Source organism: Pongo pygmaeus, chromosome 1, assembly GCF_028885625.2.
Source record: "Pongo pygmaeus isolate AG05252 chromosome 1, NHGRI_mPonPyg2-v2.0_pri, whole genome shotgun sequence".
NCBI lineage: Eukaryota > Metazoa > Chordata > Mammalia > Primates > Hominidae > Pongo > Pongo pygmaeus.
The window spans coordinates 175,010,816-175,016,754 of NC_072373.2; the positions used below are offsets into that span (position 1 = coordinate 175,010,816).

Genomic DNA, 5,939 nt, shown 5'->3' on the forward strand with positions numbered 1-5,939 from the left:
TGTAAACTTAAAACTATTCTAACAAAGTCTATTCGTAATAAATAAATAAATAAATAAATAAATAAGGAGCTCACCAGGAGCCAGCGTAGGGGAATATTAAGAAAGTTGAAGGGGGAAAACACCTGCTAAGAAATGAAAGAACTGAAAAGCCGTCAGGAAAAGATGAGATTGCTGTTCCTCCTTGCTCCTCCCCACTGGACACTGAGGTATACTGTCATCCGCTTTGTCAGGTTTTCAGTAATGATTACATCAATATTTGTTTGTCTGTTTCTCAGCTCCAGGACTCCATGCTGGAAGATGGATGTGCAGATATAAATAAGACGTAGCATTGGTCCCTAACTAGCTCACATTATTGAGGAGGCATCAGACACAAAGCACAGAGTACAAAGAAATGAAATGGACCTTGGGTGGCTCTGAGGGCAGAGTGGGGAACCAGCGACCTCAGCTTCCAAACTTGGGGCCAAATACAAATGGGGCAATTAATAAAAATATGGCCTGAGTCCAAATCCAATGTGACCCTCTGCTCCCCAGCACACAACTCAGGGAGAGGATTTGGCAAGGTAAGAGGACCATTGAGCTGAGATGGGTACCTGAACACAACTGGTGATTCAGTTCCTACAGCCCAGGTGCTGCCCACAGACCTTTCTCAGGGAGCCAAGAACAGTGAGGGCTGTGTGGATGTCAGCCCCACTTATTCTCCGTGCTAGGACAATGGACTGCAGCCACACGGAGCCCCTTCCCCATGATGCCCTTCTCCCTGCCTTGCCTTTCCTCTTTCCTTATCCTACTCTCCTTAGAGAACATGTTATCGCTTCTCACTTGGAGGAAACAGAAGCAGCAAGCACCAAGGGAAGACATTGCTGCTGTGGCTCTTGGCTTTCGTTCCCATTTGGTGGTTGGTCTCACTCCCAGTATGGCAGTCCAGTAGCTCTGTGCAGACCTTGGGAAATAGAAAGGAAGCCCAGCACAGTCCACTGGCCTTGGCTTCCTTACTTATGTCTATCCAGATTCTCTGATGGCCACTAAGCCCCTTCCTGTTTAATTGGTGAAACTGAGCATGGGAAGAAATGGAAAGTGCTGACTCAGGTCCTCAGTGGTCAGCATCTCCTGTCTGCTGTATCTCCAGCTAACCCATTGTCTGGCACACAGCAAACGCTGTGGCTGTGACTCTACAGCAGTTCAGTCTAGGTGCTGGGACACCTGTCTCTCTGGCCTTCTTTCCTCCTCCTCCCATTCCCAAGAATATCTCCTTGCCCCAGTGAACCAACTTGGCCTGTTCCCTAGACAGGCCACACCCTTGCATTCCCCTGGGCTTTTGCTCACGCTCCTTCCTCTGCCAGGAATGCCTTGCTTTACCTTCTCACCCCTACTTGTCCTTTAAGAACCAGCTAAACTCTTAACTCTTTTACAAATTCTTCCCCAACTCTCCCAAAATGACTCACTCCTGACTGTGTGTTTCCAAAGTTCTTTCTTCTTATGTAGAATGAAGCACCTTGCATAGCATCTGTTTTCATTCCTGTCTCTCCCAGAGACTCATTGCTTCCTTTCTATTTCCCCAGCATAAAGCAGAATAAAAGGCACATAGTAGGTGCTCAGCAATGCTTATAGGATGGATGCCATGGGCAGGAGGCAGTTAAATGTTATTTCATTTCAAGAGTATGGACACCATCAGAGCAGATGGAAACCATCTGGGAAATTCAGCTCTTCCTCTCCAGTCTCATCCTCTCTAGCCTAAGCTCCACCTTCCCACTGTCTCTCTTGAGGCTGAAACAGCCCACATGGGCAATGATGCCCACTTTAAAGTAGGTGTGGTGGCCGAGCTCTCTTTTATGTTTCCCATCACTGATTTCATTTCCAGTTTTGACCCCCTTAGGGCTAATGACAGCCATGTAGCTCATGAATTTTTGGAAGCTGTTCTCCCTTCAAGGGAGATGGACAGTGGAATGTTCATGCATCATTCACTCGGCCGGCATTAGAGAACACTGGGCTGGGATGGAACACAGTGATGAATCAGACCCAAGCTCTGGCCACGAGGAGCTCAGATTCAAATGGGGATGGCAGATAAGTGAATGAATACTCAAAATACAATGTGGTTCAGGAAAAAGAAGAACTTGCAGGGCAACAAGTAAGGAAGGGTGGGTGCATGTGGGAAGACCAACCAAAGAAAGGACATAGAACCAGGCTTGGAGTGTTCAAGAAAGGCTTCCTAGCAGAGGCAATGCCTAAGCTGCAGTCTTAATCACATGATAACATAGGATCTCAGACCATTTTAGATCCAGACCCCTGAGTTATCTGGGGACAACGAGGACAATATCAAGAATGATGATAAGATGCTGTCATAAAAGACCCCCAAGAACTTGCAGTTTCTATAGGCAGGAGAGGCCCATGGCAGAAAATTCTTCAATGGCTACCTGGGTTTCTGCTGCCCCTGATGCTGGTGTAATTCAGGCCCCACAGCTCAGAGCTCTGCATTCAAAGATCTCTAGTTATTGGTCATATTTCCTATTTTCAGTCACTTCAAAAAGCCAGACCACAGAGTCCTTGTCAGATGTAGCCCTACGTTTCAGAATCAAGATAGGCAGAAGAATCGATCTACTGGGGACCTGGGCAAGCCATTTAACCTAGCCCCAGTGTCCTGATTTGTAGAAGAAGGATGATAATAGTACTTCCCTTATGGGTTTTTAAGGATAAAATGAGATAAAGTATATAAACCTCATCTTTCAAGCTTCTTTTGCTAACCTTAATCACACCAAGCTTTTTCCTCCCTTCTCATATGTCTTCTTTTGGCTGGAAAGTCCTATCCCAATTTGTTTACATAGCACCTACTCATGTTTCAGGTCTCCCCCTGAAATCACTCCTCAGGAGAGCTTCCCTGACACCTCAAACCCAAGTACCTTGCATCACAGAGGCTCATGGTACCCGGAAATTTTTTACATTGTGCTCAATGAATTTGAATATTGAACAGGTCATTACATCTTTGCCAGCCCACTATAAGGACAGAGACTTATCTTATTCAGTGTTGTATCTACAACTAACCCACAGTGGCTGGCACACAGCAGATGCTTGGTAAACATCTATTGAATGAATGCATAAAGCAAATAAACGAGAACTCAATGTTTAATGGGTATTACCAATACTATATTCTCAGTCTACCACTTACTAGCTACATGACTTTGTTGCCTCATCTGTAAAATGGGAAGAATGAATATTCAAAATGACCCTGCAATATAGGTGTTGACCTAATGTAGATAAAATACTTCTCATAGGAGAGGCCCAACAAGTGATAGTGACTATTCTCATCTTAAAGGCAAAGCAGAATTAGAACCTCTGTTTCTGAACCACAGAGATCCTTTTCCCATGTTTCTAAAGGTCAGAAAAATATTGTGTGATCCTCACTCCCACATCACCTAGTGCCTTCAAAAAGACACCTAAACAGAACACTCTGGCCATGGCTATGCCAGGCATGCTGCCTTGACAACTGTGGCCATCCTGGCTTGGGGGCTGGGGCAGATGTGCACACTCCTGCTTCTGACTGGAACAGAAAGGCAAAGAGGGAACACTGCCAATGCCTTTGTGCAGATTCATCATTTTCAATGCTCATTCTTCACATATGTTTTCGATCTCACACAAAACATGGACTTCTGGTTTCCATTACCTTTGTTTCATTTTAGAATATAATGTTTTTTATAGCCTGGGGAAGGGAGGGAGAAAGTAAGCAAGCAACTGAGCGTGTGAGCTGATGTGATTTTTATTTTTCCATCAGAAGAAAGAGGGAAAGAGAAAGCCAAGAAACCAGGGATGGCAGAATTGTCTGGGAGTTGATTACCCGAGCATTTATTTCCCAAGAATTTATTAAGTCAATCATTGATTCCCCAAGCATTTATTGAGCACCTACTCTGTGCATGCAGAGAGACAGGATAAAACAATGACTAACACATGGTCCCTGCAGTCAACTAATCTGCAATAAGCAGATAAACTGACTCATAGCACATAATACAAGACAGATTTTTCTTCTGGAAGGGAAGAGAAGAAAGCAGGGAAAAGATAAAGGTTAGGAAAAAAGAAAGAAAGAAGTGAAGAAAGAATAAAAGGAGGGAAGAAAAGATGGGAGGAAGTGAAGAAAGAAAGAAGGGATATGAAAAAGAAGGGACGGAAAGAAGCTAACACGTATTCATCACTTCCTATGTGCCAGGCACTATGCTAAGAACCTTACATCTTGTATTTTATTTAGTCCTCATAACTTCCCTTTAAGGGAAGCCATTTACCATTTTATAGGTGAGAAAACAGAGGCTTAGGTAATACCCAAGTTCTCAGCTGGTAGCACAATCTGGAGGTGCACAGGCCACAGTGCTCCTTGCCTGGCCTCCTCACACAAAAGTGTTACCAACCAGCTCTGCTCCGAAGAAAAAACCCTCCTTCTTACATGCATGAGGAGCCCAACACCTGGTTATTCCACTGGCTCCTCAAAAGCCTTCCAGAAACATAGCCAGTTAAAATGGATGGACCTTAGAGATCATCTGATCCAACCCACCTGAGGAGACACACATTCAGAAACAGGTGGAGATTTGCCTGAGGTCTTGTGGAGAATACAGGAGACCTGGGGCCCAGTCCTCCCCACTGGAGCCCATAGGGAAGTCAGCAATGCCAATAGCTAGGGCATTTAATTGCTTCCAGACCAAGGAAGACTGCAGTCTACCCTCCTCACTCCATCCCGTCCTGGCTGAAGCATTCCCAGTTCTGCTGAGCAGGAAGGTTTGTTTTGGCAGAAAGCTGGGTGCTGTCCAGCTCGATAATCATTTGTGTTAACACGCCATTATGTGTGTCGTTAACAGACTTGGCAACTGGGACTTGGCTTTCTCTTCCCTTACATTTTCTTTTTATTTTCCAAAAATAGAAAAATAAAATGCAACTCCCATATATGAATCAGAAAGACCAAGATTCCCAGCCACACAGGTGCTTGCAGACTCTGCCTGGAAGAAGAGGCTTGACCAAAAGCATGTCATTGCCCAGCAAGTATCTCACGACTTTGTTCTTGAAGGAGGCTCCATCTGACATCATGGCTGGAGTTTGCTCCTCCTGACCAGGGCTCACACATCCAACCTTTCCTACCATGGCACCCAAGTGCCTTCTCTTCCAGCCTAGCTCATGGAATGGAAAATGTCAGGGCTGTGGAGTCAAACAGACCTGAGATAAAAGACTGACTCCACCATGTTGTGGTTTTTGATAACTTGATGAAGAGATTTAACCTCTCTGTACCTCAGTTTCCTCATCTGGAAAATGGGGATAACAATGAGATATCATTCTTCCCTTTATTTATGCCATGCTTGGCAATTCATCTATTAAAAAACGAGAAAGATAAAGAGGGTTAAATGATAATGTTGTACTCCTGATATTTAACAGGATTTGAATATAATGTACTCAGAATATAATGATAAAGCAGACACAGGCCTTGCCTTCCAAAGGTTTACAGGCTCCTAGGGGAGCTCAATATAAAGAAACTTAATTCCTTCATTATTCTACAAATACACTGTAAGCTGTTCTCCCCAAGTCCAAAGTTAACACCCTGGTTCAAGCCACCATGTTCTCTCACCTTGATGACTACAATTACCTTCTTTTAAAATATATACATATGGAACACTTCATGAATTTGCATGAAATATTTGCACAAGGGCCATGGTAATCTTCTCTGTATCATTCCAATTTTATTATATGTGCTGCCAAAGTGAGCACTGCAATTATCTTCTAACTGGTCTCCAAGTTCCCTCTCTTGCTCCTCCAGTCTGTTCTCAGCAGAGAAGCCAGCATGATCCTTTCAAAACACCAGTCTGATCATATCATGCCCCTGCTCAAAACTTCCCAATGGCTTCCCATTCAACTTAGGGGGAAAAATCTAAATTCCTTACCTTAGCCTAGAAGGTCTGATGATCTGGGACTTGTCT

General features: G+C 44.2%; 1 non-coding gene across 1 annotated transcript; it reads right to left on the reverse strand.

The window, feature by feature from the left end:
- Positions 1-5,623: 5,623 nt before the first annotated feature.
- On the reverse strand, positions 5,624-5,730 carry LOC129023172 (U6 spliceosomal RNA). The gene has a single exon (XR_008496697.1). It is a non-coding gene; the product is annotated as a U6 spliceosomal RNA (small nuclear RNA).
- Between the last annotated feature and the right edge of the window lie 209 nt (positions 5,731-5,939).